This window comes from Pollicipes pollicipes, unplaced genomic scaffold (assembly GCF_011947565.3).
Source record: "Pollicipes pollicipes isolate AB1234 unplaced genomic scaffold, Ppol_2.1 Scaffold_5441;HRSCAF=6435_pilon_pilon_pilon, whole genome shotgun sequence".
Lineage (NCBI taxonomy): Eukaryota > Metazoa > Arthropoda > Thecostraca > Pollicipedomorpha > Pollicipedidae > Pollicipes > Pollicipes pollicipes.
The window spans coordinates 52,112-78,193 of record NW_023596684.1 but is presented as its reverse complement, the minus strand read 5'-3'; the positions used below and the strand labels follow the sequence as shown (position 1 = coordinate 78,193).

The following is a 26,082-nucleotide window of genomic DNA, read 5'->3' as shown; positions in this document are numbered from 1 at the left end:
CATCGGCCAATCCTTGCCCGAGCATGACGTCACACGGTCGCGACCATCCAGGCCCTACCCCCCACCCCATCGCTCCGTCGCCGCGTCTGACGCCTCCGCCCCGGGCGTCCGGCGCCGGCGACCGTCGAGCCCGACCCGTCGAGATCGACCGCCGGCGCGGGCACATCTCTGACCTGTCTGCGCGCCGGCCACCGCCGAAAACACGGCCCACTTTCGACGATTTGTTGTTGCGCTCCGCTCACTGCGGCGTCGATCGATGCTCGGCGGCGGCCGACGACGCTGTCGGTGGCGGCGGAGGCGTCAATCAGAGGCGCCGCCGCCCTCGACCGCCGACGGCTGATACCGCCAGAGGGCCATCGTCGACCGCGGACCGTCCGTCGCCGCCCCGGGGGCCGATCAATAGCATGGCCGTGGTGATTGAGGCTGGGGTGCCCGGCGGGTGCGCCGGCCACCCGGGAGCGGGGCCGGAGGTGTCGGCCACCTGTCGAAGGGTGTCGTGTTGGCGCGCTGCTGCCGGGGGCTGCGACGGGCTGGATCACAGTGTCGAGTCACGATGGGTTGTGGGGGATTCGGGTATCACCCGTCAGATGACGCCAAGACACCACGGCTGCTTTTTTGGACAGTGACACTGTCTTTTCACACGAGCTGCCTACTGGGATTTTGTTTGCCTATTCACCACAGCTGTCCTTTGTTGTGAGTTGCACCACGTCTCCTCTTTCAGACAAGCATTTCCCATCAAGAGGCGCTGTCAATCAGGTGCCATTCAGTGATGTCTAGATGTTATCAAGATACAACTGCCATGGTGGGCATTTGTATGACATCTCTTGTCGCTTCGTGGAAGCGGCGTCCTTTGATGGACTATTTGGACCTGGGTCGCTACAGTGACGGGGACTATACACCGCTTAGGACTACGGAACTGTTCAATGAGTAATGGACATCATCATGTAGTTATCACCGTTTCACGTCTGGTTTTCTGCCGTTTTATCTTTTCTGCGCAGTGCCAAGCCATAGGTATGCAATGGCATAGCACTCTTTGGCTTCACTGAGCCACTCGTAATTAGCCATGGTACTATGACTCGGCCAGATGGTGCGGATCTGCATGGCGTTGTTACCCCGTTATGTTCCGTTGTGTTGCTTTCTGCTCTCAATATTCTGATGGAACGACGACGGCTAACATCGCTCCCGATTATCAATATCAGATAATGAACAACGCCAGAAGGTGCCTTATTCAAAAGCTCCAACAGTGGTTAGCGGGATTCCGGAGATGTTCGTAGGCCTCAGGTTTTATCGCTCGCTGACATACAGTACACCTGCAGGTATGCGGCAAGTCCTTCAGCAACGCGTCCGCGCTTGACCAAGCACCGGCTGACGCACAGCGACGAGCGCAAGTACATCTGCACCATCTGCTGCAAGGCCTTCAAACGACAGGACCACCTGTGAGTGCTGCCCGGGTGTACGAACCAGACCCGAGTAGTCAGCTTGTGGGCGTTTTAATAGTGGGCCCATAAAGACAACCGTGGGCGCAAGCTGTCCTCTCTCCACAACACTAGCCAGAACACCGTACCACTAGTGACTCCTCCTCACAATCCGTTGGGATGTGGTCACCCGGAGGCGATCTGGGACAAGCTCTGAGCACATCACCTTGATGGAGCTGGGAGATTGAGACTAAGTCCTTTTCTGGGGCCGGGCGCACACGAACAATGGTCGTAAATCCCGGCCAGGCCCGGCCCAGCGCGGCCAGACCATTTGGCTCTTCACAAGCTTAGGTCTTCGTTACTGCTTATCAAAGATTTATGGAATTATCAGCAGGAGATAGCGGAATTTTGTGAGGAGTGAGTCTGTAGACCGAGCGAGTTTTACTCTAACTAGCGGGAGATTTCAACTCTGACTGCCTCAGTCGTCCCAGTCTGGCCATGATGCTGTTTACGAGCCGACCTCTTTGCAGCCGCTTGTGGACCTGCAGTTTTGAGCATCAGATAGAAGCGGTAGTATACTAGTCGTACAATCACATTTGCTAGATGCTTGTGACAATACAATATGGAAAATTTGGAACATCAAACCAAGGCATGGTAGGTTGATTTATCAGTATGCGGTCCAAAATGCATATGTAGTTGAAACGATTTTCTTGAAACGAACTACATCTACTCACAGGCCACATCTTATTGCATAAAAGCTGGGTTCCGATTCATCGGAGAGGATTTTTTCCGTGCGAAGTTGCGTTCACCAATTTCACAAAATTGTGCGTTTTCGGCAAGACGGTTATGAGGGAAAAGGTTCGGAGGTTACACTTATCAAATCGAGTCATGCACCTATCTCGATAAAAAACTGGAAACTGGTTGTCGGTCCAAATGACATTCACTTGTCTATGCTACGCAACGATTTTATCTATATCACAACTTAACGACTTTATTTTTTATTATTTCATGCCTTATCACGTGATTTGTGTTTCAGTTGTTCATCCTTGTTCTTGCATTTAATCGTTTAACACGTTCCAACGAAATGGCTGACTATATTGAGTGCAAATCATTTGAGGAGGCAATACAGCTAACGCAATCCCTGAAAAACGCCGAATCACTAAACGTTTAAATTCAAGGCCACCAAGAGCAAACAGAGCGGAGCAAGTTGAAGAAGTCACATGTCAGCCTCAGGGTACTCATTAAAAGTCAGTGCCACGACATAGGTCACCTCCTCTCACTGCGTTGTTGCCTGGACAGTTTACCAGTCAGTGGGTTCACGCGGCTCAAGCACAGCACTGTGGTACGATGCCGAGCTCGGTCAACCCCGGCAGCGAACGGCCTAGCGTTACCGGGCTCGGTCACCCCCGGCAGTGAACGACCGAACGCTACCGGGCTCGGTCACCCCCGGCAGCGAACCGCCTAGCGTTACCGGGCTCGGTCACCCCCGGCAGCGAACGGCCTAGTGTTACCGGGCTCGTTCACCCCCGGCAGCGAACGGCCTAGCGTTACCGGGCTCGGTCACCCCCGGCAGCGAACCGCCTAGCGTTACCGGGCTCGGTCACGCCCGGCAGCGAACGGCTGAGAGTTTAGGCCACACGAGACGCAATATGGCGATGGCCAGGTGCAAGCTGGATAGCGGAAGCAATGCCCAGCAATACTGCCGACATTGGTTTTGTAATGTCAAATAAATAAATCATAAGTCGTGAGTGGTGTTGCAAATAACCGGCCTTTCAGGACGGGTACATAATGACCGCTGCCGTCTAAGCGCCCCTGAGCCCGAATAACTTACAACAACCTTTCAGAAAGTTATGATTTCATGACGCTATGAGGCAGGCATGGTATAGCTCGTCTGTAAAGTCGACGTTTCTAGTGCTCTTGACCACAAGTGGCAATACTCGCTTGATAACGTCTTGTATACTAGGGTCTGTTGCTAACGTCGATTAGCCCGCACCTCCTGGGCTATTCAAAGTCGATTACGTGCAGCATAAGGAACGAAAGCTTGGTGCTGAAGCTCATTTTCGCACACATCAAAGGGCATTTTCCTTTAGGCTTTTAACATACCGTCCTTTCTGAAATGGCAAATTCGAAGTTCATTAGCACGCAGCAGTCGGAAATTCTTCGTTACCCGAAATATTCACACGAAGATAACCGTCTCGACCAGGAAATAGTTAATTTTGCAGCAAGTGCCATGCGCAAATTAGCAAAACTGCACATATGCCATGAATAACAATGCATGACCTGAGTCCTGCTTTATTCAACGCTATAGATTGTGGACTAGCACCCTCGCGGGGCTGGGAAACGGAAGATGTAATGCAGCTATGCCGCCCGCACATCCAGCTTACCCAGCACCAAGCCTGATGCTAGGCTTATGGGGCAGGTTTGCTCGTGCTACGCTGCTTTGATCTCAACCAGATGTGCTGTATAAACCGTGCTCTTGTCGCGCGGCAGAGTCAGACCATGCGAGGTGTTGGAGGTCTACCACCGACGGTTATCGAGCTATTGGTGGGTAAAGGACAAATATTTGCCCTTATTATATGTGGCTAGCTGGGATGCCCAGCGATACCCCGATTATAAAAGGTATGCCACAAAGGAATAATTTGAAAACGCTGCGTTTGGCTTATTATAAATTGATCTGACTTGTCTGGTGGGGTTTCGTATTTGTAGGTGCTTGTATACAAGTGGGACACGCTGCAACGAAAGTGCCGGCCGCCATTCATTCCTTGGAGCAATGCAGTTAATACTTTCAAAGAATGTCACACCACAGAGCTAAACTTCGAAGAAATCACGAGGAAATAGTGAGACGCACAATTTGCAGAAAATATGCACCAGTTTCAGATTATACCCAAAACATCTCTGGCACGAAACAGGCCGACGCGTCCTTCTGAACCACTGTTTGACCAGCTGAGCAGCCAGCGGACTCACGTGCTCTTCTGAGGTACAGTATGACGGTCCGCTACCGGGCTCGGGCACTCCCTGCAGCGGACGGGTCGAGCACGGAGCAATCGAGGCCATACACGGCGGAATACGGCGATGTGAAAGTACAGGCCAGATATCAGCGTGCGTTAGGGTTCTTCTGCAGCTGAATTCCTGCGCCAAGGAATCTTACGGTTGCCGTGGTTTCTTGTGCGCCACATTATTGGTCTTGCCCTGGTACGATATGATATGCATGTCGGACGCTCCGCTGGAGCTGCTGACGTACAGCTGACTCCGGGAGAACACTGGCTCAGGCAGTTCGAGGTCCGTTTTCTTCAGGCACCGCTCCTGGCTCTTGTTCATCGCCATGGCGTGGGGCAGCTCCGCCTGCCAGCAGGCCGGATCTGTTTGGACTCGGGATGAGCGGAATTCTGGGGATGAAAACGTTCTCTGCCTTGGCCCTGCCTGTCATGATGGTCGGCATTGTAGAGGATCCATGCTCCGTAACAAAATGATGGGTGCACCTTGCTTGAATACAAGTTGCGTGATAGGGTCCTGACGGTTCCAGGCTGCTGAGAAACTCCAATTGGTAGTTCGCCGCATTCTGCTCCCCTGGGTCGGGACAGTGTCCACCGACTTGCAAACCCTTGTCTCTCTACGTTGGTACTCCAGAAGTTTTGAGTTCATGATCATCACCGGCGAAGTTGTTCCGTGCCAGGGTGACCTGCTTGCGGAGGCAGGTTGTGTCTTGCTACAACTCTTCCAAGTCGGGAATATCTTGACCAAGATGCCGTCGACAAATCCTTTGTTTTCGCTGCAGGGAAGCCTGACTTGGCAGCCAAAGTTCTGGTTTTGGCCGTTGCCAGTTTGCAGCGCTCAGTTGGCGAGCTGGCCTGCCGTCTTGTCGCCGTTTTAAGAGCGCATGCGCTGCTGGCGAGGTGCCAACTGGCGCTCGGTCCGTCGCTTAACATTCGTCATACTGTTTTTATGTAACGCTGCGGATAAGTAGTCGCGTAGAAACGTTCTTTGAGCCATCACGCAGTGTATGTTGGTAAGCTCTACTGCCGTCGTATTCTGTTGTTCACTTAATCCGTCTTCCTACGTGGAAGATATGCAATGGATTGGCAAACATCGACCGATTTGTTTCGCTCCTCTGATCGGTTTCACATGGTGACGAGCTGACCTCCGCCAATGCTAATCCCATGGGGCAAGTGTGCTCGCGCCGAACCATTCGCGTTGGTGCGATCTGGACCGAATGTGCGCCCTCCTCTCGCCGCCGGTTCAGCACTATGAGGCTTAGGGGCCCACCGCTATCGGTTTCTGAGCTATTACAGGTCATACGACAGAGTTTCCCACCTACTCTTTGCTAAGTGAAATGTTCAACGATGCCCAGGCACTAAAGAGAGGTATATCGCAAGAGTGCGATTTAAGGTATTTGAATTTAGCGTTGTGATCAAAAATTCGTCTGGTCGGTGTTGTGGATTTTAGTATTTGCGTTTGTCTTGAATAGTGGGACATCTTCCAATGAAGTTGCCGCTCGAAAATAATATGTTGGGGCAATAAGCTCATATAATCTAAAAAATATCACATCAATAGATGTCCGTTTTCAGATGTTGCACGGTCCTTCATTGAATATACCTCTCGTTGTAATCTTTGTAACGATAAACAGTCGCGGAGGATCGCCCTTTGGAACCATCACTCACTTTGTTCTTGTGGCTCGCACTGGTCGTTATGTTCTGATGTTTTCACCCTATCCACCTTCCCAAAACTCGTATATTTGCAATCAATTCGCATACGGCAACCGAAACACTTTGCTACTCCGATAAGTTTCAAATGACGCAGGGCTGAGCGTCCCCGATGCTAACCCTATGGGTCCGCTTTGCTCGCGTCGAACCACGCACAGTGGTTTGATTTGGACCAAATTGTTATATGATCATTCTTCTCGCCACAAAGATACAGATCACATCAGATTTGGGGTCTACCGCCGACGGGTCTTGAGTTTTATTGAGCAAGTGGCAGGGGTTCCCATTTATGATGAGCCTGCAAAACTCCACCCATGCCAGCGATTAGAAATGGGGCAGAATAAAGCCAGCACTCTCCATGGATGTACGCAGCTGCATCCCTAGCATCCCAGAAAACTAATTTCGCGTCTTAAGTACTGTATGGAGAAAGTGAAACAAAAACTTATCTTTGCACCACGAACATTTTGGAAAAGTTCCGCCTTTGACACTATAGTTACGTCGTGTTTACTACTCCGCTGTACACAGGACCTCCCTGAGCTTCAAGATCGATCAGAGAGCTCAAAATAAGGCGTCAGTATTCTGGCCCGCGCCTGGCTTCCTCCTGGGCGCGTGGGAGAAAATATCACACAAGGTCTGGAGCTGCGGGGGAGTCTGAAGGTGATGGCCTCTCACCGCGACTGCCTGTCGTCGGCCGCCTCCACAACGCGTGGGCGTGTGGTCAGAACTATGTTTCTTTGCGCGCGCGAGAGGTGGCGCTACTGCGCCGGTTCCACCGCGGGTCCGCGAACCACTTCGGACGGTCCGTGGGACTGCGGGGGGATTATCGCGACACCTAAGGTTCGATGCTTCCGACACTGACTCGAACTACGTGCGATGGCCCAGACGGGCCCAACATAACTATGTCTTATACCGTGGAGCGCTCGCAAGTTTTGCGCATTCTGCATCAGCCACGGATGTTGCATCGCTCAGTGTTCGTGCGACGCATTTGCTGAGGGATGGGGATGTACCAACCCTTAGACGTTCAACGGGGAGGGCGCGTGAGAGTTTTCTAGTGTTGTATATGTTACGACAAGACCATCCAGGTGCTTAAAAGTAGACGTGCAACCCACGCTGATACTGTAAAGTTTGTTTTTTGTGTGCAAATCACAAAATGTACATTTTCCTAAACAAAAAGCCACGTATGCCCATCGTGGAGCAAGACACATTCATCAAGTGCATGCAGTGACAAAGACATTGTATCGCGCGTGCACACAAGAACACTCAAAACTAACAAAAGCCTAGCGATGAACAGTTAATGGACAGCACATTAAAAACGCATGATAACACACAATGACGTCATACAAAGAATACCACAACAACCGGCATTACAAACGCATGGATCACATCACTGGCAACGCACTAGAGCGGAGTGGAACGTCAAACACATCCGTCGTTTCTTGAGTCTTACGTTGTGTTTGAATATTGGGAGGTTTTATTGAACTTACTTAAAAAATAATGTTCTCTTCGTTTAGTACCTATCGAGACATGCTTCGAGTGACAAGAGAGAAAGGCCGTTCAAAAGTTCAGAAGGGAGCGGCTGTTTGATGGCGGCGGTGGTCATGAGACGGTGGCCATGGCGGAGACATGAGACGGTGGTCATGGAGGAGACATGAGGCGATGGTCATGGCGGAGACATGAGACGGTGGTCATGGAGGAGACATGAGACGGTGGTCATGGAGGAGACATGAGACGGTGGTCATGGAGGAGACATGAGACGGTGGTCATGGTGGAGACATGAGACGGTGGTCATGGAGGAGACATGAGACGGTGGTCATGGAGGAGACATGAGGCGGTGGTCATGGCGGAGACATGAGACGGTGGTCATGGCGGAGACATGAGACGGTGGTCATGGAGGAGACATGAGACGGTGGTCATGGAGGAGACATGGGACGGTGGTCATGGAGGAGACATGAGACGGTGGCCATGGAGGAGACATGAGGCGGTGGTCATGGAGGAGACATGGGACGGTGGTCATGGAGGAGACATGGGACGGTGGTCATGGAGGAGACATGAGACAATGGTCATGGAGGAGACATGAGACGGTGGTCATGGAGGAGACATGAGACGGTGGTCATGGCGGAGACATGAGACGGTGGTCATGGAGGAGACATGAGACGGTGGTCATGGAGGAGACATGAGGCGGTGGTCATGGCGGAGACATGAGACGGTGGTCATGGAGGAGACATGAGACGGTGGTCATGGCGGCCATGGCGGCGGTCCCGAGACGTGGTCATGTCTGAAGCATAAAACAGCGGGCATGATGCTTTAAATGTGGGTACTATATTGATTAAGATAGCGCCCTCAGTCGGGCGTAATAATCATGCTGTCTCGTTCGTGTTTACTTCTGGACGTGATGTCAAGCTGTTTCCATGTGACATTGTGTTCATCTATTTTGTTCAGTTATCTAGAGGAATGAAACTCCTTGTCAGCTTCCAAATTTAAGTTATTTAGAAAGTTGTGTTGAGTGTTAACAGCTGTGCTGTCTAGTACTGTATATTGTTATTTCCTGCTCCCGAGCACAAAGGTTTCCGTTAACCTTCACAACGGCCTACATTAGGGAAAAATCCCTTGCTTTGATTTATCTGGTATGCGAGTCTGCAATGCCACGTAAATGTGTGCGATATTATAGAAATGAAGACCTGTGCCACCTTGCGGTTCCAGAAAAGCTGTTTCCTTTAGGAAGCCACAAATAGTGCATAGACTGTCATTAGCTTTGCCAATCACTAACGAAAATTTGTTGGTTAAAAGGTTTCTAAATGCACCATACTTGAAGTTAAACTAAAGTGAAATGTTTGAGCAAATTTGTTTCAGTAGCAGCACATATGTCTAGCCTGTATGAAGCGTGAAAATGGTTTGCATCTAACCCACTTTACCCCAGGTTTTTCTGTGTTTTTCATATTTGTTCCTCAGACAAGTGGTGTATGTTTTATATGTAATGCGTGAAATTCTAGCATCTCCAAGGACTGAGTTTTTTCGTGATGCATAAAAGAATAGGCAAATGATTTATAATTTGACTCTTTGGCGGTGCTCGAATGGTTTCTAATGAGAGACGCATAGAAAATAAATGGCATACCAGCCCCACACACGGTTTCTATATCTCCGTTAATGTAAAGAATTCCTGTTGTGGTATTTATAAGGTCTGAAACAATTTACAATCCTGTAATGTCGCATGTTTTAACGATGCCGTTGGCGAATTTTGAAACATTCTTGGGTCGCAGCTTTTCGGTCAACGTTTGCTTACGTTTGGAATAGGTAAATCACATAACTCGCTTCAAGCTGCGATTGCCTGCTTCCAGAAAGGGATTGCTACCTTTTTCACTTTTGAAAGGGCTGTCGTTCCACATGATAGCGACTCTTGAATAGGGGGAATTTTTCCGTATCGTAAAAAATCAACTGTGTTTGAATTGGTGCGGTCTTTTTATCCATGTTGTCTTCATGCTCTTAATAAAGCTACTAAGATCAACCGTTTCAAGTCCATCATTCTCGCTCTCTTAGACAGCTTTTATCGTTTACCGCTGCCATTTCTACCCCTTTCCCGCAGAAACCGAAGCAGTTTTATCCCAATCTGCACCGCGTCGCTTTTTTAAAGTGACGGTAGTGTTAAAAATAAGCGAAGTAGGATTGGCCACCCAAGCTAATGCTGTAGACCAATGTTCCGTTCTGCTTTACCTTCAGCCGTAACACTATAAACTAAAAGAATGCCGTGATGGAAGTGTCACTCACGGGTATTTACTCGCCTTCATCTGTGTTAACGCTTAGACGGCAATTCACAAAATTATTGCAACAAAGAGGAAAAGCTCATGACAAAGAGAGAGCTTCTGCACAAATCAGGTAAGCATACCATGACTCGAGTTACCCAAACCATCAAAAGACTGCAATTTCTGGGAAGCCGGATGCATTGCAAACTGTGCGAGAATGGTAACTGTGCGACTAAACTATCCAGTGCCCCAGAGGACTCAACAGACGTGCCAGCTGCTAGGGCATGCTCATCACGCATGCAGCGCACATTCGCAGCCTGTGCCACCATCATGTCCTGGACGAGGACTGACACACAACTGCCGGTCGCTTGGGGTGCCCACTGACTCCATGATGTGAGAACACGGCCCAGAATAAATCAAATTATAAAAGTACACGTTGAGGTACTGCGGTTAGAAATAAGCAGTGTTTTGGTTGGAACTGATCTAGGTTCTTGAACTGAGTAACTTATGTCGCCATTGATCTCTTGCAGCAAGACTGCAAATGGCTTATAACAGACTAAAGTGTTATTTAATACATTCACGTGCCACGGAAATGGGACAACGGTTGATAACTCATAAGCCACGGAGTTTTCACCCAAATTAACGCTCTTGGCGCCTAGGTAACCTCCTCCTTTTATCCATATGACACCTTTCCCGCCGTGATTTCACTTCGCTGCTCCGCATTCACCACGTGGAACGGATCTGCTGTCACGTGCTCATAAATATTGCGTGGGACGAAACTATTCATGGTATGCAGACCTTCACGCCTGCCCGCCCTGACCTTGGTCGGAGTAGCTGCTACAGTATGGAACACTCGCATTTCCAAACGTCCTTCCGTAGTATCGACCATAGTGAGCACCAGGAATGAAGAGCCACGTGGTTTGAGTGGGATCAAAGTACGTGGCTTCATTGCCAGCACCTGGAGAATGAGATGTAAACAATAGCATCATTCCATGGGCTTCAGCACGGTTATTTGCATACATACTCCCTGTGCAATGTCACTGTTCTACTTCGCAACATTTGGTTTTGTTTCGATGAAAAACATCAATTCTCCCGCAGCATTCGGTTACATTTAAAGACGCAAACAAAGCTCCTAAGTTGTTACATGAAACTGTATTTGAAGTTTATTACGAGCCCCGTTTGCTTGTCCATTTGGCTTCATAGATGGCTCGCACTGTCTCCAACCAGTGTCAGTGCCACGTATTTCTGTTCTAGTGTTTTTCATATTGTCCTTGTCTGAAGCATCGAACTCACGCACATCCAACGAACGATGCGAACGAGGCGGGCCTGCGCACACCCAACAAAGCACTCCCGTCTGAAAACAATCAGCTGACCACGTCGCACCACGCATTCCAGGAACGGCCACATGCTGACCCACTGCAACAAGAAGCCGTACGAGTGCACGTCGGACGGCTGCAACAAGTCGTACTGCGACGCCCGCTCGCTGCGTCGCCACGTGGAGAACATACACGGGCAGCCGGCGGGCGGCGGCCGGCCGGCGGCCGCCGCCAGGACGGCCGTCGCGCCCGCCGGCGACGACCAGCGGGTCACCAGCAGCCGCGAGCAGGCTGTGAGTGAGGCCGGGGCCGGACTGGCGTCAGAAAGCGGGCCTCTCATGCAGCCGCGACAGGGATGAGGAGTCAGGGAGCCGGCCACTAGTGCAGCCGGGTCAGAGAGCCGGCCACAAGTGCAGCCGGGTCAGGGATGGGATCAGGGAGCGGCCACTAGTGCAGCCGGGTCTGGGAGCCGGCCAATAGTGCAGCCGGGTCAGGGATGGGATCAGGGAGCCGATTTTAGGTACAGCCGCGGCTAAGGTATGGGTTGGGAAGCAGGTTGCAGTGCACCGCGGATCAGGTAGGGGGTCTGGGAGCAGGTTAAGCATGTACAAGTCGTCGATCAGTATGAGGTTGGGAGTAAGTTTGCGGTTGCAGCCGCGGCTCAGTATGGGGTCTGGACGCAGGTTGCAGGTGCAGACCGCGGCTCAGTATGGGGTTGGGCGCAGGTTGACGGTGCATCGTGCTCGGTGGTGGTCTGGAAGCAGGTTGCCGGTGCACTCGTGGACTCAGGGATGGGGTCTGGGAGCAGGTTGCCGGTGCCGTCGTGGCTCAGGGATGGAAGGAGGGAGCTTGCTGTGGTGCAGCTGTGGCACAGGGGTCGGATAAGGAATCAGGTCGCAGGTGTTGCGTTGTTGTCGACCGCGGCATGACACTTGCGTATTTCCAGTGAGATATCGGCTATGTAAAATGAGAAATGAAACCAAAAATGTTCCAAATTGTCCCAGCCATGTTTTTAAACGCAGTCTCTTGCACCTCATGTTTCGTATGTTTCGTTGTGGAGAGAGCATTGGTAGGACACCGCCTGACCGTGCACGTTACTGGGCCTTGCGACCACGTGCGGAAATTAGCAGTTGAAAACGAAATGCAGGCCAATTCTTACTGCCATAAGGTGCACCTTTTTGCCCGCCCCAGTTTTAGAGCTGTAACAACAAACCGTCAATACAAAAACGAATCGGTGCAAATGTCAAGCTGATCAACAAAATAAATGTACCTGGTTTGGATGGCATCATAGGAAGGTCTCATTGTAAGGTGAAACTCTGTGCTTCTTGTAAAATTAATGCTCAATTTAAAGTAATAGCTTAACACGCGCCTGGGTGGCCGATTGGCCCCTTGCTTGGTGAGGGGGTGGGTCGATTTGCCCCCCCCCCCGCTGAGATTTCAGGAACTAAGGAAGCTACAGACACCAAACTCACAGGGTGTGTTGGTCTGTGCATTAACTCACTACGTTACATCACGTGACCACAAAGTCACGTGACCTGTGACGTGACGCATTGGCAGATGATTCCACGGTTTTTTAGCGTTTTAGTGTTTTCACCTCAGTCTGTCAGCCTGGGCAGAAAACGCTACCAGATTAAAAGATCACTCTGACTGAAAGGGGACTTTGATTTGGTAGCTTTTGCGTTGGCGATTACGTTAGGTGGGGCGGAAGCACTTGGCTTTGATTTTGGGGGAAGTGCGACCTTTGGTAGATAAGGAGGAAATTGAAATGCTAAGAGTACCCATGAAAAGATGAGTGACAGTGTCTGGTGTGGTGTGTGGTTGCCCGGTAGATAATTAACGCTAAAAGTAAACATTCAAAGTGAGAAGAATGAAACTGAAATGAGTTAAAAATGGTAAGAAACACTCAACATACGGACAAGATAGATGATGGTAAAACCGGAACTGAAGCCACACTTCCAAACACCACTTTGTACGCAGTGTGTCATGATCGATGGTAAGCCAGAGTTAGTGTGTGGACTGAAGTAAAAGGTAAAAGAAGAAAGGAAAGTAAAATCTAAAAACTTTACCGTCAGCCCACACATCGAACGAAACTGAAATAAGTTAGCACGCACGCGTGACGTCTCGCATTCCAGCTGACAGTTGTGCTGACGACAGATTGAACGGGGCCAGATTGGCCGTCGAGCGTTCTTTTTTTGCAGCAATCGGGGAGTGTTTTTTTTTTCGCTGTCCTACTTTTCCATAAAGTGGCATTCTTTTTTATGATTGGCAGCATGCGAAATATACGCCAGGAATATCTCTTAATGTACGATTTGGTGTCCAAAAGCGTTCAAAGGTACTTTTTCAGATGCTTCACCATTTTCGTCCACATGTTGGCCACGGCTTAGTGCTAGCCGCGGGGCCGATGCTGCGTGGCCCAGGGCGACTGCAACGTCTGGCGTCGAGTTTTTGTCGCTTAGATGTGCCAGCGCGCATGCTGAAAACTATGTTGCAATATTTGTACCGCTGATCAATTCTGACTGAATGTTGAACATATCCAGACAAACATGGCTTGGCCATGTTAATACAAGTCGATCCGTCTTGATCTTCAGTCTACATTTACGGAATCCTTGCTGTCTCTATACAACCCACATAAAAACATGGCACAATTTCGGAGTTACATCGGTTGAAGAGTCCATTGGACCATTGTAAAATGAAGAGCGCCGTCGATCTTTTTCATGCAGTCATTTAACACATGGTTTTGTCAGTTTATTTTCTACAAACCTAAGGCAGAATTGATCCCATGGTACCGTTTGGACTATATTTCAGTTGAAGAAGGTAAAAATATATGTGGGTGGGTGGGTGGGTGTGGGTGGGGGTGTGGGTGTGGGTGTGGGTGTGGGTGTGGATGTGTATGTGTGGGTGTGTTATAAATGTGCTACATGCATATGTATAAATATGCTATATGCATATGTTATGTGAGAAAATATCTCCTCAGTAACGAATGGGCCATATTCGGCGATTTTCTAAGCTGTCGTTCTACTGTCAGGGGGCCGTTTTTCAACCCTGTACCCCCCCCCCCCCCCCTCCTGGCCAAGGCTCTGGCTGCGCCCATGCTGATGGGGCGCCTGGGGCAGCCGTGTTTCGACGGGCACCGTACGGGCCGGACGGGGTTTGTGCGGTGCGGGCCCCGCTGCGGCTGCCGGGACCGTACGGGTCTGTTTGCTGGGGCGCCAGGGCCGCCGTGCGGGCACCGCCTGACGGGGTTTTGGGCGAGGCAACGTGCGGGCCGCCTGACGGGGTTTGCTGATGGGGCACCGTGCGGGCCGACTGACGGGGTTTTCTGATGTGGCCACCGTACGGGCCGACTGACGGGGCTTGCGGACGGCCGAGGCCAGGCGAGCTGAGCTAATGCTGGTCGGGAGGCTCGTGTTGCGGATGCCAGCAATGCCTCAGTGATGTATTTTCAAAGGCAAGTGCGTGTAGGTTGTCCGAACTTGCTTCCAAACTTGTTTCTGGGGATGAAGTTTAACGGTAATGCAGTTCTGAAATGTCGAAACACCGTGCAAACAGGGGGCTAAGTACAACACTACGTTTCACGACCGCTTGAGCCCTCTAGGCGACAATCGCTGAGATGGCGTGCAAAAAGGTCCTGGATTCTCCCCAAATACATGTCAAGGGTCGGCAATCAACGGGTGATGTGCAAAATGCATTATGCTGTCGTCTCATCTTTTCAAGCAATGTTGCGCCTTGCTCGACAGATCTGGTAATCGACTGTGCTTGGCACACTTCTCTTAACCAGCAGTATAAGCCTTGTAAGTCCTGAATGGCCTCATTACGTATATTTTAACAGCTTTCATCTTTCGAAGCCGGTTTACTGGAATAGCGAGTGCCTAGACACGTGAAAGAACCGTGGGAAAGTACAGGTGTGCCCTCGAATTGTGCCACACTTCGCAGTTTTGCAACGCGCTTTGATGTAACTGCAGTGCAGCCCAGTGCGCAGCGAAGATGATTGATTCAGAGCCATTCGGTTGCATAACTAGAAAAGCCTTCGCAAACTGGATGTCAGCCATAAGACACCAGCGGACCTCATCCATCACCCAATCCTTACCATCAAGCATCCTTGTCATCCATAAGTCCAGACAGTGATAGCTCTGGCTCAAAGTTAATTGCACTCTCGGAATGGGGTGCCAGCAGAACCAGTGAAGACAAAACATTATCATAAATCAGACATTAGAATTAGCCTTATTCCTCGAAAAACCAGGAGAAGGGAGATACAGTTTGGCTGATACATCGGCAACATGTCTTCATCGAAATAAAAGCAGAAGTAAATTCAAAATTGACCGCCGGTGATCCTACTCCACTTTTCAGGTTATTTTTTTTTTTAAACAGCAATCCACAGTTTTCATGGACACTTACTTTCAGGGAATTAAACAAAGAGCGGTTGTCAGCCATCATCAAGATACAGTGCCCGTCTGAGAATTAGAATGCGTATATTCACAGTATATAAAATCAATTCACGTTCAGTGAAAGCAATAGATTCACATTCATATTTATATAAAAATAGATTCACATTCATATTTATATAAAAATAGATTCACATTCAGATATATATATATATATATATATATATAAGAGTAGATTTACATTCAGTGAATCTATTGTTATAAAAAGTCGGCGACCGAATATTAACACAAAGGGCTCATCATGGCCAATTATGGGAATGTTATATGTGCCTCTATGTGTGATGGGTGCTGGCTTAAAATCGCTTACATGTGTAAGTGGTGCCTGACGCGTGATATGCGATGCCTGCTCAATTGAAATTGTTTGCATGTACAATTGATGCGCGTTGTGTGATGCCTGTTTACTTCAACTCGTTTGCATGTTTGAATGAAGCGTGATGCGTGGTACCTATTTGCTCGAATTCGTTTGCATGTACACGTATGTTTGTGTCTTCTTATTCCTAGATAGGCACTGCATAATGGTAATGGCTGGCAGTCGCTCTTTGTTTAATTCCCTGAATGTTATTGTCCTGCAAAAACGGTGGCTTGCTGTTTCAGAAAATAGCCTGAGATATCGAGTAGGATCATTGGCAGGCAATTCCAAATTCACTTCTGCTTTTGTTTCGATGAAGACATGTTGCCGAAATATCAACCAAACTATACCTTCATTCTCCCGGGTTTTTTTCCGAGGGATGAGGCTAATAATTCTGTCTTATCTGTGTGAATAATGTTCCTCACTAATGCACTGAACAACTTACGTAATTCTAAAAAATTATCCAGTGAAACTCCGAGGCTGGATATTGGCGCACGCGTATTTGGGTGCTTTAAACGCTCTTACTCATTTTTACGCCTCAATTCCACCCAACTACGACCAAAAGTACTTTCATTAGGAGTACGAGAATCGGCGAATGTCCTGCCTGTGTCATGATGACGCGAAACTAAAATCTAGAAAGTGCTGGGACGTCACAGGCAGTGTGCTGTACACATGGATTTGACACTATGATATCCGGCGAAGTGCTGATCGAAAGTCCGCTGAGTTTTATATCCCTTGTCTCAACACGGGCAGCAATATATCTATCACAGTCCATGAGGTACAGGGCACCACACCGTATGCACCTTGAAGGATATCACAATTTTACAGGCCGAAATAAATAGGTCATCGAAACTAAATTTTGCATACTTGCTGCGCTGGGGTAAACATCAGATCTGCGTGGCTCCGCGTGTAACGTGTTGTCAACGTTTCAACTAACAACCGACGCAGGCGATAGAGTGCGTGGGACGGACAGGTCGATTGACTTACGTCCAATGCGTTTGCGGTGCGTTCAGGTAATTCTGCAAATTACTTGGTCTGGGCGTGTACACAATTTTGGGTAGTGTTTTTATCAGGGACGGAATGATTGTTCGGACTGTCGCACTCGTGTGGCGTGTAAGCATGCACACAGCGTTTCGGCCAGCTGTCTCTCCGGCCGCCTTCAGGTGTCATGGAGTCCTGGGAAGGGCTGGATGATGTTTGCCCTCCAGCCACGCATGCGTCATATCTCGAGTTCTCTCCTTGGACTTGCTCAGATTCGAATCAGGGCCAACTGATTTCGAGATTAGTCCAGTGTTCTACCAACGGGGCTTACCGGAACGGTAATCTTCCGTCGTTAGAACCTGATGTCATTTATCTCCTGGATATTTAGGGATTTTCCACAGACTGGGTGCCATATTGGGCGGATGTTAATACTTGGTTTACATATATTGTTGTTAGCCAATGTCATGTGTGCTGCCCCTTTGGTCCTCCTGACTTTCCAATTTTGCTCTCTGTTGATGATGGCTACCTCATCGCGTGCTGGTCGGGGATCGCCGTCTGACCACAAACGTTCTGCCACGCCAGGCTTCAGGCCAAAAAATGAGTGCAATATGCGGCAACTGTTTTAAACACAGGGCACCTGCGATAAAACTTTACCGACATTTTCCGTACCAACGGTAAGTATACTTGTCACAAAATCGTGACTCTGGTCGCATTTGACTACCAATTACGTAGCAAAACACGAGCAGCGACATCGGTAGACAGATATTCCACATTGCACAAAAAGGACTACAAAAGTCTCTCCAGATCCTCCCTGGCGGTCCAGGATGACCAACAGCTGAACCAGCTGCTGGTGGCTGGTTAGTCTGTCGATCTTGTCGACGGTGATGCGTCTCATCATAAATCTAAAGGCGGCTTTGAGCTTTTGGCAGCTCTCTGGCTTGCCCACGTGGACGCGGTTCTTTAGGTTGCCTCACAGCATGAAGTCCAGTGGCGACAGGTCGGGGAGCGCGAAGCCTCTCCACAGCAGTCTTAAGCTGATGGGCATTCCAGAGAAATGCTCCTCCAACCAATCCAGTGAAGCCCGTGCCGTGTGCGGTGTATGCCAGTCCTGCTGGGGCCGCTCGCCGTCCCGATCAATCCCGTGAAGTCGCCTCGGAACCCCCCAGGAGGACATCAGAGTGGCAGCCATCCCCAATAGAGACAGCCTGTTTCGTTTCCGATACCACTTCTTTGCGAACCTGATGCTGTTGTATTGTTAAACCGAGATTCAATCGGGAGGTGTCGCCCATGGTTCCGGGTAATCGTTCGCACGGAAAAAGAGGAATACGGATAAGCGCCGTTACGTTCGCACGACCGTGGGTCATAAGATGCACTTACCGCTCGCTGCGTTCGTGATATAACGATTGCATTCTTGGAAGGCTTGGTGCATGCCGAATTGTAATGCGTTATGGTGGAGATCGCCGTTTGATTGGATGCATTTCTGGGACGAGTGCCCACGATAAGCACTGCTTGTTGCATCAGCCCTGGCTCCACCATCCGATCACAAAATTCCGGGTCAACGGCAAAATCCTGCGTCAAAAGCTTGGCGCGTCGCAATGCTCGACGCAGCCCATCCTGCTCTCTGACGTCACCCGACCGTCAGCGCGGCGACTGCCACCGGCCGCGGGCCATCTCAGTCAGGGACAAATAGCGAACTGGCTCGATCCGGGCTCACCACTTGTCGCTGAATTGGAGGCAGGTGCTCTATCAACTGAGACATCGGGACAGGCTATATTATATTTTGGGACGGGATGATGTGGCGTGGTATACCGTCGTATGCATACGACACACCACGCGGCTGTGGCAGGTCCTGCGAAGTCGTTCTCTGTCGCTCAGAAGGGAAGAGCATAGAAAGGCAACCATCCAGAGCCCTGTCCTGATCCGTTCGTGTAATCGCAAGAAAAACCTGCAAATGTTTTTAAATCGGTTTTACATACGGGGGATTCATATGATATAAACGCTAGGTGGCTACAGGATACCATTTGGTATAAGATGAGCGTACTACTAATGGTGATGTGCTGAGGTATCCAGTGTACCAGCAGTTCAGAGAAATTGGATGCAGTTCATAAATCCAGCAATCCCTGTCCTGCTCACATGCATTGGGGGTTCACAAGAGCATCAAAGGGGCCCAATCAAACATTGGTGGGACTCAGATCCCCCTCCCCCTCCCCCAGAAAGTGTGCTAAGTGACGCCACTGGCTCCTTCCCAGCTTGTACTAGTCTTCAAACGCGCTGGTCGATTTGTGCGTCCGCTGTTGCCTGGCAGTGTGGGCCATCTGCCCGCATAGTATAGACGTATGGGCCATCTGCCGGCATAGTATAGACGTAGGGACCATCTGCCCGCATAGCAAGTAAAGACCTATGCACCGTTTTCAAATGGTACCCGGCTTTCTTAGCACTACATGATTTTAGCAAGGTACCAACAAACCGCTAACATTATGTTTGGCCGACAATGTTCACCCAACGCCCATCGGACGCGCGAGATGAGCTTCATTAACCCACCACCCACCAGCCGAACGGACTTCATTCCCTTACCACTCTGTCCAAAAGTCACCATGTCGACGACCCAGAGGCTTCATGCTAACTTTCACCTTTGATCACCAGATGTTCGCCAGGACATATACCAGTGCTTCCACGCCTGACAACGGAGGCTGTCAAGCGTCGGCTCGTTATCAGGCGGTGATCTTGTGTAACCGGCTTTCTCAAGACATTCGCGTCACGTTAACATATATGTTGTTAAAAAGTACTTCAATTTTGTTAACTTATACGTCATATTGTACGAGGTTGATGTGTAGGTAAAGGATTATTTACATGCACATGTCTGTCCCGCGTGTTCAGAATGGAGGTTTTGGCGGTCTTCTCTCTTTCAACCTGACTTGACGCTCGGAAGTCGGCTTTACTTTGGGGCGTTTCTACGGCCACATGCTTTCGTTCAGATTGTGGCATGCCGGCATTAGGTTCCCTGTGATGTCGGGGGTCAGATTTTGACAAAGATTTGACAGGAAACCATGACGACGTCAACTTATTCAAACTTGCCAGTGCGAGTCCGGCTTCCATCTCGTTCACCGAATTTTATTCATGTATTAGCTGTTGCTATGCCGAACAGAGGTACAAAATGAGTGGAAATAATTTTGGTGATTCCATGATCAGTTCTTGCTATGGTTGTGAACTTTATCAACGGTCTGCTGCTTTTTCGCGAGCCATTTTTCACTCAGAGCCTAGCCGTGGTTTGATGCTGTAGTGGGCTGGTTCACGGTACCCCTTCTTGTTGTTTTCATCCCTTTACGGCGACGTGTGCGTCTTTGTTACTTCCCACACCTGCCCCCTAGTGGAGGAGGTCGGTATCGTGGTAGTGAACTTCACCGAGAGATGGCAGCTTCGGCCTGGCTTAGTGCGTGGCGGGCTGTCTTGCTGGCCGGCAGTTTGGCCGTCCCAAGGCTATTTATATCGGGACGAGATCATCCGTCGTTTTTGTCCCGACGTGACGTCACTCCGCCGGGGTTCATACTCCTTGAAACATGGTGGATTGCTAATTGGTCCACAACAACGCCTGAATAAAGTCAGGTGTCATTGAAAAGACGAGAGGCGAGGAAGAGAGGGCATGGATGTTAAAGAAATGCAGGCACGAGAACAGCAGAGCCAATGACAAAGACAGCACTCAGTGGCGAGGGCTTGTGTTTGAAGAGGCAGGAACGGCAGACTGCATTCGGTGCTTAGTTGTCTTAGTGCTCAGATTTTCAGCGTACGCCATATAGAGTACCGTCTGAAAAGTACATTCTCGTATTCTTACATCTCTATGCATTATCCGAATTAAGAAAATCGTCGTGGCCTTTACACTAGAAACGATGTTTTAAGACGAGACATGAACTGAGAAAGGGACATTCAGGCTGTTGGATACTAGTGTTTTCACAGCAACCGTGTGAAAACATTCCAGCATTAGGTGGACGATTGGTGTTTGTGTTTGTAGCTGTAAACACAAACATCGATTGCGGCACAAAGGGTGCTTACCAAAACATTCAATGTGTTGGATTTGCCCCCAAGCTCGCACGAATGTGGTCCACCGGAGCAGTGGCAAGTCGTTGGCCGGTTTGCCTGACCGCTGGTATGCTCGCCTTTAGAGTACGGAGGTGGAGCAGCTGCAGCTGATCCAGCAGATCATGCAGGACGCCCAGGCGCAGAGTCAGGCTGGCGAGGCGGCCCGGACACCCAGCAAGGTGAGAGGACCGTGCGGCGCACTCACACTCGCTCCCCTGCCGCCAAACGCACGCTGGCACCAGTCGGTGTCGTCTTTGGACTGGTGCGGCGTCATCTGTGTCCCTATTAAATCCACTGGGCCATTCATTTTAAAGTGACCCTTACTCCCCTAGCTCGGTTTGTCGTCTTTTAACCTTACATTGGAAAGCTCTAGCCCTTTGGCGCACCGGATCACAGCGATGATGATGATGCGGTCGGTCCGCTTCACTGCGCCTTCTCCGCGTCGCTCTGGTTTTCCCAGAGGCATCGGGCCGTCGTTGAGCCGGTTCTCCCAACCAGTCTGGTTTGCGCCGACATGAGCCCCAGTGTGCTGTGCTCTTTCCCGCCCAGGACTGCAGCACAGCCCGCCCGGTTCTCATGATCGGAGCCGTACTACGCCTGTGGCTCGGCAGTTCTGGTTCGATCGTGTTGTGAGCCGGGTCCGTCAGTGCAGTAAGCTCCGGTACGTCACCAAGGCCGTCCGTGCTGATCTGTGGCTTATCCCGCGGAAGAGCGGCGCGGCCGTCCGCCGTGTCGTGAGGACAGTCGCTGTACGGAGGTCCAGCTGGTCCTGAGCGGATGCGGAGGTTCAGCTGGTCCTGGGCCGAATTGTCGTGTGGTCCGGCCCGTTCCGAGCACCGCTCCGCGAGGCTCAGCTCATCCCGAACACAGCGGTTGGATGGTACGCCCTCACGAAAGTTTGTACCAGTCACATGCCCTCCGAGCAGACCTGCTGCCCGTCCAGGGCCTCTGGACTGACCAGTCGCCCAGCGCTGCTCGGCCTGCTCTGGGCAGGGCCGGTCCTCCAGCCCGCCGGTCGCGGGGACGGCGGACGGTGGCAGCGCGTCGGCCGCCGTCGCCCCCGCAGCGGACTCACTGGCCGTCGGGCCCCGATGCGGCAGCCGACCGTGGCCGGCCGCCGTGAGGCCGAGCCGGGAGATGACCTGGGTTCAGCTGGCGGCCGCGGCGCCGGCCTGCAGTGGCTCGTCTGCACGGCACCAGGGGACGCGGCCCGGCTGCCGGCCCCGGGGTGAACTGACCAGATTAACGCTGCATGTAAGCGGCGCCGGGGCCGGCCGGCCGACCCGGCGCGGCGGCACACCCGCGTCCGCTGGTCTCCGGCCGGCTAACGGTGACCGGCCGCGCCCCGCGCCGCCGGTCCGCGGCCCCGCGCCCCCACGCCCCACGCACCCTGACCTGCGCCTACTCCCCCCACGCCCACGCTCCGCACCCACTCCCGCCCCCCCTGCCTCGCCCCGCACCCAAACCGCTCCCGCCTCTCACTCCCTCGCCCTCCCGACTGGTCCATCCCCCCACCCCCCCCCCTGTTGCATCCACTTCACTTATCCCTCCCATTCCCCTCGCCGCTTCTCCCCCTCCCCCCTCCCCACTTCCGTCCCTTCTCCTACTCTTACTCCCGTGTCCGCCGAAGCAGCCAACTGCTCCCACTAACGCTTCCACGCCCACTTCTGCTTAGACACTCTATTCTATATACTTATTATTAGTTTACTATTCTATTACTTATTTGCTACTTAATTGCTATTCTATTACTTATTTACTATAACTTATTATTCACTTACACTATTCTACACCTTCTCACACCCTTCTACACCTACTCCCACATCCACTCCCATTTTCATTCGCACTCTCGCTCGTACCCTCACTTCCACCACCACATCCACTTCCACTCTCACATCCGCTCCCGCGCCCACTCCCACTCCCACTCCCACTCCCACTCCCACTCCCCTCCCACACCACTCCCACTCCCACTCCCACACCCACTCCTACTCCCTACTCCCGCTCACGCGCCCGCAGCCCGGCAGGTTCGCCGGCCACCGGTCGGCGGTCGCCGGATGACGGTCAGCAGATCGCGTTCGCGATCCGCTCAACCTCCGTAAGTGCCAAAAGAAATCGGCAGGTCAGCCTCGAAGGGAGAACGTTTGGGGTTGGAGAACTTCAATCCAGTGAGAACATGACCGAAATGGGTGCGACTCTACGAGCGGCGATGTAGTGTCCTGACGTGTCCACCAACATACACCAGCAGTTAATCAGAGAAGAAGACTATGTGCCACTCTCTCTTTCCTTATCACCAGTCTTCATTATTATTGTCATGTCTTTGTATTTCAAACTCGTTTATTTCGGATGTCATGATGTTATTGTACTGGCACGTGGTAAGATTCGGGTGGGCAAATGTCCAATTTTCTCCGAATTTCTGCGAATTTGCGCCGACCTCCAGCGAAATTGCTGTCTGCTACCTGCCCGTAGCTATTTGGCTACTTGCTTACCTAATTGGCTACCTGCCTGTGCCCTCCCCCCCCCCCCCCCCCCACGCTGTTAGTCCCTGTCGTGTGCATCGCCGGGATGCCTGGCCTGCGGTGGTCACGCCCGTTGATACACAAGCTGACTTATCTAATTGGATAGGTTATATCATTGCAGTCCAAGTTTCTCCCCTGGTCCATCGGGAGTAACTTAACTTAATCCTTAGGCTGGAGAGATCTAACAGCGCAAAATTTGTTGGCGCGGAAGTAAATGCGGAAGTTGTCTGTGGTCGCCAAATCATGGTAGTCTTCTGTGGTCGCCAAATCATGATAGAATCAGACATCCAGCGCGGCGCGATACACACGCGCGCCCTGCAATGTGAGAATTATAAAAGACTTTCGCGCTAAAGAGAGAGTTCCACATTTATATGGCGTTTTTAATTGAAAAGGCCATCTTGAAGACCTGGCGCTGCTGTTCACAATATTGTTCGACTTAAGACCTTTTGTTTCTGAGCTACATGTTCGTAAAAATGTGGGAAGGTATATCGGGGAGTGTTTCAAAGTCACCTTAGCATTCATGAGTCACATTAACGTCATTCAAGACCTGCCATTCCATAAGCCATGCGGTGATCAAGGCCAAGAAAAATATAGTTGCCGAGGCGTTCAAATGTGGCGTTCGTGGGCGCGATTTCCAGATATGACGGCCGCCAATTAGCTTTCAATCATCGTCGTGCCAGGAACGATAATGTAATCATATCATGACGCATTGCGCATATTTACTAAACAGGGAATTGTGCTGTCTAGACCAATCTTTTCCACTTCAAAACATTAGCAATAGTTATAGGCGAGACCGTTTCATCATATCTGATGCTGGCTTTAATATTTTTCACGTAATTTTCCCTTTAACGGCGCTCACGTGACCTGCACGCGATCGGATTCCTTCACACGGACCTCCGGCCACAGTCTAAAGCACGACTTTGCGAAGATACCTTAAAAGCGCGGCGATGCTCAGTAATACCGCGTGCGACAAAAATACTCTGCGGCATTGGAAACACCTATCCAGCTCATCGCGTAAAACCGGTAGCAAACTTTCAAGCGGTAAATGAGCATTGCTTACTAAGGCCTGCTGTTGCCAAATTGCCAGTTTCATTAAATTTGAAAGGAAGGCGAAGACCTGATACAATCGACCAGCCAAATTTTGTTCTTCCAGTTTGCTGTCACTGTTGTTTACTGCTGCCCACCTTTTCCTTTTTAAGGTGTTTTGTATTATGTTTTGTGTTCATGATGGTATTCAAATTAATAGGGCTCCCTTCAAGTCGCTCACGTATTATGTCACATTGTGGCATTAAAAATATGCCTTGTTTGATTCCTGCCGTCATATCTGCGTGCTCAAATTGCCGCACGTTCTTCTGTGGTACACGCTAGGTAGTTCGGCCGTTTGTCACAGTATGAACTTGACATGCGTCATGGCGGACAAGCGCCATTGGCGACATGGTTCCAGAGTACAAAAATTCTGCAAGGTCTCCCAAACCACCTCACAAAATACGGTTTGTAGATGTAAATGTCTACCCGTCTGCTTTCCTCATACTTCAGCGTGTTACTACACATCCACGGCTTATTGCTCCAAAGTCAACAGTAAACGCCGCTCATCAACTTACCCCACCGTTGTTCGTGCGTTTCAAATTTAGATGCGCACGGACAGTGAACAGGGCCAAACTGGTGTATATGCACCTACTGTCGCGTGCCTACGATCCTCAGTCAGATGTAGTCACGGCAACCATTTGGGAATCGAGGAGCACGCGTGTCGGCCGTCCCTGACGCCGCCCCTGCCCGCGCGCGTGTGTACGGCGCGGGGTTAGGCTGCGCCCCCACCCCCACCCCCACCCCCTCTGCGGTCTCGGGTGCCGGCCGTGACTCGAGCAGGCTAGCTGCGCCGTTAGTCATAGCCGGGAGGAGTGCGCTCTGCTGGTGCGGTGCTGACCTGACGCAGTAGGCGCCCGCTCACCCGACCCTGCCGAGTAGGATCTGTGTGACGGACCTGCTGAGCGCAGGTCTGTGCGTTGGGCTGGCGGAGCGCAGGTTTGTGTGTGTGTTGGGCCGGCCTGATAAAAAGACAACAGTCCTAACTATCACGGTGGGGGTTTAACCGTGCATCTGACCCCACCACCAGGGGTCACACGTTGGTACGGTCAGGCCTAAGTAGTGCTGGGTCCGGACACGTCACCACACAACTCTGACGTCGCCCTGACGTCACCTGACAACTCTGACGTCACCACACAACTCTGACGTCGCCCGACACTGGCCAGCGCCGCCTGAGTTCAGGCCGGTTGGTGGCCGCCGCGCCGGTAATGAGACGGCGTCAGCGGAGCGGCGCGGGTCAGGGGTCGGTGGGGAGGCGTCTCGGGCGGTGTCGTCGGCGGACGCCACCGCGGCGCCTCCGGCCCCCGGCCGAACCCGCCGCCAGCCCTGGCCCGCCGTCCGAAGCGCCATTGCATAATTCGGACTTTATTGCAGGGTGCAACAATTATCCCTGACCCTGTGCGCAGCCCTCTAGCGGGTAATAAAGGAGAACTGATGGCAGAGAGAGAGAAAGAGAGAGAGAGAGAGAGAGAGAG

The 26,082-nt window shown here is 51.1% G+C and overlaps 1 pseudogene; it reads left to right on the top strand.

Annotated features, from left to right (window-relative positions):
• The window catches only part of LOC119102054 (zinc finger protein 541-like), a 41,117-nt pseudogene extending 18,874 nt beyond the window's left edge, over positions 1 to 22,243 (top strand).
• The last annotated feature ends 3,839 nt before the right edge of the window (positions 22,244 to 26,082 follow it).